Consider the following 12,799-nt stretch of genomic DNA (forward strand, 5'->3'; position numbering starts at 1 on the left):
ACGGTGGAATCCAATACTGTATAATTACATTGATCACTAAGTCTGATGTGGTTTTGTTCCTGTAAGTCTCTCCTGAAATATATTTCACAGAAAGGAGGAATAAAAAAGTATTTTTTAAAAGCTGCAGCATAAACAGTAGCAACAATAGTTTATATGCATTTAGTTATTAAGGCATTGAAACATTCAGATTCCCTATATGTCAGGTCAAATGGGCCTCACGGGCTGCAAGGAGGAAATCAAATTACCTTCTTCATATTGAAAATACCTTACTCTATAAACTGCAATTGCTGTAATTAGTAGAGCGACTTATGAAGAAGGGCATTTTGTGAAAATTTAGCACTATACTTCAGCAGCTTAGGAACTTCTGTGTAAAGTTCATCTTGTCCTAAAGATACTATATTATTTTGTTAGCTTGTTCCATCGTCCTCTTTTTGGACACTTTATCTCTGGAAACACTCATGAGATGAAAAAGAATAGGTGTTTCTTTCTCACTAGCATTCTCTTTAGTAAATAATGAGTCAAATAGCTATTCATCCAAATTTTCTCCAAGCTGCTTTATATGAGAAGGCACGGTTTGTTGGTGAATTCCCCAAAGCAGGACCTCTCCCACAATGCCTCAATTTCTGTGCAGTGCCTTTGCACCCGTTGGACTGATAGACAAGGATGCCTACAAATTATTGTAGATTTTCTTCTTTTCTTTGTAGCCTTTAAAAAATGTGTGAATTTTCATCCTGTTGATTGTTTTGCTCCATAATGGGCTTACCGGGATTTCTGTTTCAGAAAGATACCTGCTTGGCTTAAATAATCTTTTGTATTTAATTATATTTTAGCTCACTTTATTTTATAGTATCTTTCTCCTTCCCACTCCCACTTTCCTTGGGAAATACTCATCTTTGATGCATGCATGAAGAACAGGTAATGAGGAAAACTGAAAAAGTTTGAAATAATTTTAAGAAATATTTTTTCCAACTCAATCTGGCTTTTCCTACTGTAGTGCAGTTAACAAAATTCAAACATATTTGTGTAGAATAGAATAGTGTTCTAGAAATACAATTAACAATAGAGAACCTAATAAATAAATAGCTCTTTTCATTTTATCAGCTATTTTATCAGAAAATCTTGTGGACAGAAAGTTTTCCTGTTCCTCTGATATGTATGTATGTCCTTGAATTTCACAGATACTGAAAAACTAGTTTATCACACTTCAGTAAGTTCCTTATGTCCTTGTTTTCCAACAGTGATAACTTAATTTTCTCAGTGAAGAGCTGGAAAATGCAACATTTCACAAAACAAATTATAACAGAGAAATAGAAAGCAATAGAGAGGATATTTTCTTTTTCTTCTTTACAAAAAGGTTTTTATTATTATTGCTGTTCAAAAAAAGACATTGAAATTTGAAGAGGTGTTTTGGTTTTGTTTGGGTTTTTTATCCTCCGGGAAGGAAGGAAAGGGAGAAACAAGCTTTGGTAGTTTAGTAGGTGTCTCATAGAGCTCAGTGGAACTGGTTAAAAACAGCAAGATGGGGCTAGACGAAGGGAAGAACTGTTCTCTAATAATATGGTTTTGTTATTCTTTGATCAATGTTTGGTAAAAATTTTGAAATAAGCCCTTTAGGCAACTCGATCTGCACTGTTCTTGCAGTCTCTGTTATGTCTGTGGAGGCTGCTAATAAAGCAGCCAAATATGACTGGTTATCAGAGAGAGAAGGAGGATGCATCTAGATAATATGGCTGGATATAGATGCAATTTTGAAAGCTGGTGTGGGCTGTGTACTTACCATTTTCTGCCCAGAACTTTTGTGAGTAAATTGTGCAGGTGTACGCAGGAGAGGGAGAGCGAGAGAGACCTTGTTTATCATTTAAAAAGAAAGAAAGAAAAAAAACTAGTGTACTCTCACAATACGTGGCTCCTCTCCACGGGCCGCAGCTCCTGCCAGGAGCCTGCTCCTGCACGGGCTCTCCACAGGCTGCAGCTGCCTCAGGACACATCCACCTGCCGTGGTGTGGGGTCCTCCATGGGCTGCAGTGTGGGTATCTGCTCTGGCGTGGTCCTCCATGGGCTGCAGGGGACAGCCTGCCTCACCATGGTCCTCTCCACGGGCTGCAGGGGAATCTCTGCTCCTGTGCCTGGAGCAGCTTCTCCCCCTCCTTCTCTGGCCTTGCCGTCTGCAGGGCTGTTCCTCTCGCATCCTTCTCGCTCCTCTCTCTCACAGCTGCCGCACAGCGGTTTTTACCCTTCTTAACTACGCTATCACAGAGGCGCCACCAGCATCGCTGATGGGCTCAGCTTTGGGCAGTGCTGGGTCTGATTTGGAGCCGGCTGGCACGGGCTCTGTCCAACACGGGGGCAGCTCCTGGCTTCTTCTCGCAGAGGTCACCCCTACAGTCTGTCCCCCCCCACCACCACCACAACCTTGCCAAGTAAATCTGATACAGTAGTTTATAAGAATGATAAAACAAATTAAGCACCTTTGAAAGATTCATTTTTCTATTTATGAGGTGTATCAAAGAGACGTTATTTTACTTGTGTCCTGATCCATACTTACAAACCAGTTAACCTGACAGGGACTAGCTTTTCCCTGTGTGGTGGTGGTATGTGGGTGACTTGGCTGGTTTCCTGCAATGTGACACTCATTTACACAGCTGACCAGGTATTTTGGGGAAAAAAATGTGCAGTTCATGCAGTTTAAAGCAGATCAGGATGGATGTATTAATGGCACAAAATTAAAACCACTACTTGGTGAAGTGTACCTTCACCAAGATAAACGAAGAGTATCACACTTATGTATCCCTACAGTGAATGGAAAACTTAATGTATGCAAAAGATAGAGGACTGTTTGGGGAGAGGGGGACTGCTTCAGATTGGCTCACAAATCCTTAAACATTCATTCATTAAATACCATTTTCTCAGAAATAATGCAATTTTCATTAATAAAATTATTTAAGAACACATAGAAGTAAAAAAATTAGTTGGAAGTTGTTTGTGTTGCTTTTAACCTGGAAAACTTTAACCACAAACCAAAAGAACTTTTCTGTATGTCCATGCGTTAGAAACAGGGGTGAGTGCCTGGGTTTTAACACATGCTTTAATAATGCTGCTATCTTTTTGGTTTTCAATAATGTAAAGATTTCCTAGTTGTCTTCTATTTGTCCATGAGCACCTCTGTATATACAGGAGGGCTTTTTCCTCCTTTCATGGCAAGGCAGTAGTATAAATTAGAGACCCAAAACTGAGTGGAGCTTGACAGCTACGCTATAAAACCACAAAGCTGTGCACAAGCTGATGGAGGAACACAATGTTCCTTGAACAAGGGAAGATTTAAGAATGTCAGCTTTCTAAGGTCTTGGGAGATCCTGATATAAGCAGGATACTTAAATAACTCCCTAACTCTCTCTGCAGCTTCTTTGCCCTCTGGTCAGTATCCGAACATGTGTGAGCATGCTTGTGTTGCAGCTGTGGCCCGGTCAGAGCCTCACTGAAGCCTGCTGCCCTTGGGCATATTTTGTTCGACATGGTATTACAAGGTCAGGTTGGTGTGTTTGAAGAAAAGCAGCGAACCTGTTGTGTATCTTCACAAAACTCAGGGCTACCCAGTGAATGCTGACACTGATCTATTTTGTGTTTACCTCATCAGCTGCTTTAGATACTGACACTGACAGACTCCCCACCAGGTCCATGGTCTTGTGCTACAAAGAGGTCAACACCCACCAATAGTGGCTGATGGTGTCTCTTCCACTTCCGAGGTTATTCCTGATCCCCTGTATTACAGGGTCTCCATCCCTTATGCATGTTGCCAGAGGAGTTTATATAGCTCTGCTGTAAACTATCAATAATCAGTTTCAACTCTAAAAGGAAAAAGTGGTACTAAAAAAAAAAATAAAATTAAAAAAGCATCTGAAAAGCAAGTCTGATTTAAAAACCAAACAAATAAAAAACAACAAAACCAAACCCACCACAAACAAGCAACCCCCCCCCAATATGTTTACAGAATTAATTTAGGCAATAGAAAAGGGGGGTGGGGGTGGGAGGTGTTTCTATTTGACATAGTTGCACGTTTCCAAAATTTTTCACATTTGAAGGTGCTGTCTGTAGCAAAAGGATGAAACTGTTTTTAATTTCTTTGAGCTATAGCAGCTAACCCTCAGAAAGTTGTGAGCATCAGAAAGTGATGTGAACTTTTTTTATGCACACAAATTATTTATTGCTGATTGATTCAAATGAAATAACCTTTTTCTACTAAGACCTGAGACACCATTGTGTCATTTATTTCCGTTGTTCTCAGTAATTTCTCCTTGAGAGAAGGGGAAAAATTCTAAATAGTTGAGATCAGAATTACGTTCTGATTATGAGTTTACTTAATTTTGGCAGTGAAGGGCAATATATCTTCACAACTGCAAATACAACTAAACATACCCTTCTAATCCACTAGCTCTTTTTGTGAATGTAAATACCATCACCTACAGCTTTAAAGTATTTAGAACACTTCAGTAAATTGTTATTGCTTACTAAATGCCTGGTATAGGTCCTGCAGTAATTAACAGAAAGGGTTTGGTTTTGGTTTGGGGTTTGTTTTAAATAACAGTACAATCCATAGGTTCATTAAAAGTCACTGCTAACATGAGTGCATGGCAACAACATGGCCATGAAAGCATAGCTAGGTTTACCTTTGGCTGCAGCTCCAATCTTTAGTGACTTCAGTATGTTACACTCCAGTGCAAAGTGTACTAGGGCGTAAACTAGTACATTGTGCAAGTGGAAATCACTGGCATGTATCGGTCTTTCTGCCCTGACTGTGCCTCAGTGACTTAATTCGGTGCCGGTAGATACCAGAGCTAACAAAGATACACAGAAACACACTCTATTTAGTGCTCATTACGTTTAATACGGCAGAATCTGTAACCTGTAAGTCACTAGGATGTTACAGTCCATTTCTTTAGGAAAACCACGTAAAATATTAAGCAGAGAGAGGACGCAGTTTAGCATGGAATAGTAGACTGTGCAATGAACTGCTTTCCACAGCTTTAGCGTGACCATACATACACTGAGTCGAATCATCAGAAACCATATGAAAGGAGTATGAGAAGCACAGTTTAAATCAGGCTAATAGCATAGTCTTGGCCATGACCCCTTGTTTCCTAAATGGCTGCCATTTTCAAAATACTAACTGTTGCTCGGCCACTCTGCCTAAACCCTTTACTTTCAGTAGGTGGTTTCTGTAAGATGGCTGAGGCTCCACACACCACGTGGCTACTCCCGTGCTCAGCTCTGCAGAAGTTACATCTTTACGAACTTCTGATAGGGCTCATAATATTCTTCCTGAACATGGTTCTTCATTTATTTGCAAAGTTGCACCAATTATACATTTTCATTGGGAAGCGAATGTGGATTTAGAATTAAGATAAAGCTTTGTTTAAAAAAACAAAAAAACCCCAAAATGTATCAGTCTGACTCCTTGTATCTGATAATCACTATAAATAGGTGGGAATTCATGTTGTTCAGTTAATGCTTTCACTCTTTGAACGTAATGCTATTTCTGAATGAGTATTTTATCAGAATCATTTCTGCTTGGTTGCTAGCAAAACAAGCTCTCAAGTTTAAATAACATTTTGAACCAAAAAAATTTAGCTGAATATGACTCTCTTCATTTGAAATATTGGTAATACCTTTAATGTATGAATTCTCTGGCAGTGCTTAAGAAGATACACCAATATGTTCCTCTCTTGTCGCTTGATTAGTAGAGCTTATCTTTTTGCATGAAAAGTGTTTGGAAAAGTCTGTTAATTGTCAAGTAAGTGCATGATGTAAGTCTTTGGGTTTTTTCCAGATTGAACAGGGACTTGAATTAGTACCCTTGAAGAGGAGGCAGTTATGTTAACAGTAGCCTAATGCGGACATTCTCATAGATTGTTTGCTATCAAGATTTGGGATTTTTGTGTGTATCTTTTTTTATTTATGAAGATTGGTTAGCTTCAGATACAGAAAGTGTCTGGTGGTGGCCTTTTGAAGAGCTAGGGAGCTCACAAAAGAGACAAATTATCTGAGGAGTTTCATTATTCCTATTCACATTGATTTCTCAGCTGATAGCAGCTTTAACAAGCTGCTTTTCATCAAAATGAGGATTGTGACTAACAAAGTGGGATGCAGAAGCCCAGGCTCTGCAGAGCTGTGGGTCTGACTGCTGCCTGGCTCTCCCTGCCATGCCACATAAAACATCAGCTGTTCTCCTCAGCCATCTGCAAAAGGTTCAGAAAGGAGTAACCTTCACAAAAGTCAGAGGTTCCCCGAGATGAGAATAAGTGTATTTGGTGATTAGCAATTATCAGGTGTCAGGCAGCCTCAGAATGATGAGTGCCAAGTGCGCTGACATGGTCTGTGAGCAATTATATCAGTGCTGGTTTCGGTATCGCTGCCCAGCCTGAAGTCTGAGTGTCATGAATATCAGCCAGGGCTTTTCGTGATTGGGTGGTGGTGGTGTCTGTGTGAGTGGCTTATTTATACTAGGTGAAAGTTTTAACAGTGACTTGAAAGACGTTTCTTTAGTAGCCTGTAACATCCAGGAGAACCTCAGATTTTCCTATTGTTTAATTGGACTTTAATTGTGCATCTTAAATTGTTCATAGAAGTAATAAGTTTCCCCTCTTAATTCCAATAAAGTTCTGAAGAAGCAGAGTTCTATATGCAAATCTCAGTGAGGACTTTTACTACATATAAGCAGAGCTAATTACTGAAGGCTTTAATGAAGCAATTATTATTAATAATGTTGGAATGTTTAATAAGGAAACCTGAGCTTTCAATTGGTTATACAACCTAGACTTGTGGATGTATATGTGGGTACATGGGAATTTTTTCTGAATGAATTTAAAGGTAGTTAGGTTTTTCCTTGGGTAAGCTGTGTCTGTTTGGGGGGAAGTAGTGTGGTGGTTGGGTTTTGGTTTTGTTTTAAAACAAAAACAAACAACTTGTTGAAGACAAGTTCTAATGTCTGAGGTTTACCAGCTCTCTATTGCTTTTTATTACTGCTGTATTATTCTGTAATTCCAGTGTAACTGTCAAGCCTCCAAACCTGACAGGCAGCAGAGGTTTCTGTCACAGTTGTGTGCTGAGAAAGGCAGGGAACCTAATTCCATGAAACTTGTCTGGATAAGGACCGTGGGGATAAAATGTTGAGACACAAAGTAGTTGTTCCCATGCAGAGGATAGCTGGCTATTACATCGGGTAATCAGAGCTAGGGTTGCTCTTGCAGTTTCTAGCTTGAATTGGCAAGAGAACTTGTCATTTTCTTTCTGGTGGGTCTGAAGGGTATCAGTCTCGGATAGCTGGATATTAACTAATTATAACCTAAATAAGTAATGGTACCAATCATATTATTGTATTCTGCTATTTAGGAAATTCATTTTGCATAGTGTGTTCCTCTATTGTCTCTAAAAATCAAGAAAAAGGGTTTGAAGTACCATAGCTCCTGAGTTTCTCTCTAAATACAGTACTTTTTATCAGGTCACTTATTTCCTTCTTGTTCTTTAGATTCTTTCTGTTCTTTTGGTTCTTTCTCACTTGAGACAGCTCTCATGCTGCTGATTCATCTGTGTTATTTCTGACTGACCTCACAAAGTGCTTTTTCTTTAGCTCACCAATTTTTGTCAGTTCCAGTAAGAATATCTGAATAGTTTATATATGAATTAACTCTAGTTCTTTGTGTCTAGGGACATTCATTACAGTTTTCAGTGCCCATGAACAGTCATAAAAGCATTTAACATTAATGCAAATTTAAATTTAGTTGACTAGGTAATAAATCACTCTGTTTCGTTCCCCCCCCCTTTTATCTTTTAGATCTCTATTGCGTTTGCTATATAGCAGACGTACATTTTATTTTCTGTTACTACTCCTGCCTGATGCAGCTTTAGCAAACCTCTTTACATTTGTTTTCATATTAACAACCTGTTTTGTGGTGATTAAAATACTTGATCTGAGACAGGTCTTTATTATTATTGTCATTGATATATAGAAGGTCTCTCTCAAGATTTTTCTGGTTGCATTTTTTACATCTTCAAAACAGATGGATTTGTCTCTGTGTGTACTCTAACATTTTGCATTTGGGGACACTCCCTTGAAAGCAGACCTGTCAGCTCTTGAGGGACATGCCACAGCTGCCTGGGAACCATTTTGTTCACTCTACTGAAACAGGATGAGGAAGCCGTGTTTCAGCTTCACCCTTTCCCTCTCCCATGGCCACTGAAGGTGGGAAGTGTTTATTTTGGATCAAGAATGAACCCTTCCCTGAAGGCAATCTGTTAGGAAATCTCAGCCCAATGCTGCACCGATGATGATGGTGAGGTCCCATACACGTCAGACACTGCACCTGGGAAACCAGGAAAACATTTTGCAAATTGCTGTGCTGGCTGATTGCTGCCCCCCAGCTCTATGTGATGCCCATCATGCTGTCACAGAGGCTTCCAAAAGAGTCTGTAGGCTGGTCTGGTATAACTGGTCATGGGAAGGAGCAGCCCAGCTGTGTTCAAGGTCTCGCTTTTCACTTTACGCACACGATGAGCTCTTGCAGCAGGAACTCTTTCTCAACATTTCTACAGCAGTGGCCACGCTTTAACTTGATTTATTTTTGATGGGCACTATTTCAGTAAACGTGTTAATCAAGTGACGTTGAGCCTCTAGTGAACCATGCCTGGATAGGCCTTATTTACAGAAGAAACAGTTTACCTCATCCTCTTCTAGCCCAGAGGTAGCTGCAGAAGATAGTGGAGATCCCCGACAAGCTCCTTAGAGCTTGAACTTCTGCTGCTGGTCACTTGAGTCAAACAAATAACATTTTTAGCAGCTTCCACATGGAAGTGTTTCATTATGTTGTCAGGCATGAAAACTGTATTGCCGCTACGTACAAATGTTTTTAGAAGAAGTGACAGCTTTTTGATTTATGTGTCTTTAAGATTCTAGCTGAAGCTGGTGATGATATGTGACACCAAAGAGGAGAAAAGCTTTTTCACTGTGAGAGCTTAAGAAGGAAAAGTACTCTTTGTTGCTTCTCACAATTCAAATTAAGCTTTCTGTTGGGCAATATGAGAGGCATTTTAAGACCAAATAGAAAGAAAGCTCTTTTTCAGAACCATCCAAATATGACTCACCCTATTTAAGAGAAATGTTCCAGCTGTACTTAGAGGTTAGTCTTAGCTTCTTTGAACATATACATGCTTGTGTTGGAAAGACCGATAAGTAGCGAGTGGTTCTGGGACCTAAATTCTTCCCAGAAAAGTTCCTACTTCGAGGAAGGCGGGGAGAGAAACAAACCTTGTATTTACACTAGCTATTGTAATGTGTTTTGTGAAATTTCCAGGGCTGACTAGAAGGATAAAGAAGAATAATAATAAAAGATAAAGCGAAAATTATTTATGTAAAAGCTTGAGGGTTTTTAAAGTATGAATTACGATATACCCTCACTATTTTAAATTATGAATCTGTTTCATCAACAGTCTTCTGATGTTCTACATTCTCTTCTTGCTGTGCCACGTGTTTTGTAACTAAACCTCTTCATATGCATAAATGTTCTCGCTCATAAATTTGTCTCTTGAGATGATTAAAATATACCGGAGAGTTTTCAGTCTTTTGTCCTTTTGGTTAGTTTCAAATGTGTTGTGGTTTAACCCCAGCTGGCAACTAAGCCCCACACAGCCACTCACTCACTCACTCCCCCCCCAGTGGGATGGGGGAGAGAATCAGAAGAGTAAAAGTGAGAAAACTCATGGGTTGAGATAAAGACAGTTTAACAGGTAAAGCAAAAGCCATGCAGGCAAGCAAAGCAAAACAAGGAATTCATTCACCACTTCCCATGGGCAGGCAGGTGTTCAGCCATCTCCAGGAAAGCAGGGCTCCATCACACGTAACGGTGACTTGGGAAGACAAATGCCATCACTCCGAATGTCCCCCCCTTCCTTCTTCTTCTGCCCCCAGCTTTATATGCTGAGCATGAGGCCATATGGTATGGAATAGCCCTTTGGCCAGTTGGGGTCAGCTGTCCCAGCTGTGGGGGACCCCTCCCAGCTTCTTGTGCCCCCCCCAGCCTCCTTGCTGGTGGGGTGGGGTGGGGTGAGGTGAGAGGCAGAAAAGGCCTTGACTCTGTGTAAGCACTGCTCAGCAGTAACGAAAACATCCCTGTATTATCAACACTGTTTTCAGCACAAACCCAAAACATAGCCCCATACTAGCTATTGTGAAGAAAATTAACTCTACCCCAGCCAAAACCAGCACAAAATGTGTGCAATCTATAAGGGAAAGGAAGTTAGAAATGTATTTTCCCAGTAGCAGGGAAAGGCAGATCTCAAACCAAAATATTTTTGCTTTGGGTTTTTTCCCTGGCACAGTTGTAGGTATTTAAATATGAAGTATCAAATACTGAAACATCTTTCTGAAGTTTCTTTGCGAAAGCTTTGTAATCACAGCACATACTATTTCCCTAAAACTGAAGATGAAACAACATCATCATGTAATCTTTTCTGTCTGTATTTCTTAGTGAAATAAAATCTGACTAAGCTGGGCTGGCAAAAAAATCCCACCAAAACCTATTCAATAAGTAGAGTCATGGCTGCACTTTACTTTAAAACTCACAACTTCTTTATACTAAAAAGACTGTGAAACTGCAAGAGCCTGATTGGCTGCTGAAGTGAAACTTTTTTTCTTCCTTAATGCCAGACACATGCAAGTAAACAGCAGATGCTAAAATTTTCAGATATTTAAGACATCAAAGTTTTCTTCCAGTAACATATATGGGAGATTTAAATAGATATCTCATTTTAAAATCAGCAGGAGATATGAGAAACATATTGCCAAGAAAGAAATAAGAAATTTGCCTAGTAGAATCCAGTCGATATATTATTGTATGCCAACAATCTGAGAAGAGTAAGATTGGTATCTGAGAGCGTTTCAGCAGCAGGATCTGGTCAATACCTAAATCCAAAGAGTTTATTTGTTTCTTCAGAATAAATATAATTTATTTAAAGGAACTGTATTAGTTATGAAATATATATGTATCTTTACTAGAGCATTTAGATTTTAACATCATGAGTAGACCTCTCTTTCTCCCTAAGACAATATTAGCCTCCAGTTCCCCAATTTGTCTCAAACTTATGCCTGGACTGACAAATTAAAAATAAATACATACATTCAATAAAGAGATCCAGTCTTGTTTGAAACAATTCAAGTGGGAGAGTATCTACCCTGTCCCCTGGTATTTTTTTTCCATAAGGTTAATTACCTATGCTGTTTAAAGTTTGCTGTGAATCAGAGTACAGCTTATCAGAAGAACGCAGATCTCAGCTGCTTGTATTTTCTTTGTTGTCCCTTAATGTATTTTTTCCCTAAGCTGTATTCAAAGACTGGGCCAGAAGGGCAGAAACAAACACACATTTATTTCTCTCTTAGAACCTAGCATTTGATCTTTTATTTTCTTTTAGTGGTGTATAGAGCCAGTTAAAACTCTTGCCGTTTAGAAGTGTGTCCCATTGATCTTTTGGAACAGCGCTAGTTTGGACCTTCAGTTCTCAGCCAGAGTTTGGCACCATGCTGATCGCTTCTGTGCCGTGTAATGGATTTGTCACAGCGGTATTTATAAAGAATCTTTTCTTGAAAATAAAAAGACATCTTCACCCCACCTCCCCTTCCCAAAAAGGGGAGTTAAAGGAGGAAAAAAAAAAGCAGACTGAAAAAGACACTGGCAAACTCTGTGGGAAGAAGAGAAGTAGGAAATAAAGTGGGAAGAAAATTTGTTAAATACGGTGCTTATGTAACAGCAACAACTTCACTAAATGGCAATATAGGACAAGATAGAAAGCATCTGGCAATTCATGCAATTTTTCAAAACTAAAACCAACGTGAGCAAAAAGCTGCTGTTTCCCCAAAAATACAGTTTTACAGTGATTCTGGCTTACTGAGTATGGAGATATATGTATGTTGATAAATTAATGCTGCATTTTTAAAAAGTCGCATCACAATCACAGAGGAATTTCTGTTTAAATGCCTAGTTTCTAGCTTTCATATAAGAATATATATAATCCATTTCCTTTACACTGTCACTCTTCTTGGAAGCACATGCATAATTATAATTGTAAATAAGCATTATATAATTAAAATATAAATCAGCATTAAAAATTTTAAGATTAGTTTTCCTTTGAATGCTTTCATTTCTGCTCTATTATAAATGATGGATTAATTTCCATTCACTCCTTTTAAATACCTTTGAGCAAAAGCAATGATTTCAGTGCTTAAAATCCTAACTTCCTGCAGCAATTTATTTCTTGTTATTATTTAATTACTGGTACAGTGTGAACTATCATATCTTATCCTTCAACTTTATTTCCAGAGAAAAGAAATTATAAAACTTTTCCAAATTCTTTAGTCTATACAATTTTTTTTCTTCATGCATTGAAAAAGATCGATAGTAAATAGAGATTAAAGCATGCTGTTAGATTCTGAAGTCCTCACCTCTTGCTAATGAAAGATTTCAAGTCAAGTAGCACTGTAAAAGCTCGGTCAGGCTAACTGTAATATAGCAAAACCTGGATTTAATCTTGAAAGAGTCCATGCTCACAGGACCTTTTGTGTTCAATTTTGCTCTTCACAAAACCATTACCTCACAAGCTGGCCCCATAGAGTGCCACAGGTGACCATATTTATCTCAGAAATAACAGATTTTGGATGTTGCATCCAGAAGAGCAAAGGAAAAACTGAGGTGGTCTTGAGGTGCCTAAATAATCTTTTGAGCTGTAGTCAGGCAAAAGAGTTGGCAGAAGCTGAACA

Source organism: Ciconia boyciana, chromosome 5, assembly GCF_034638445.1.
Source record: "Ciconia boyciana chromosome 5, ASM3463844v1, whole genome shotgun sequence".
NCBI lineage: Eukaryota > Metazoa > Chordata > Aves > Ciconiiformes > Ciconiidae > Ciconia > Ciconia boyciana.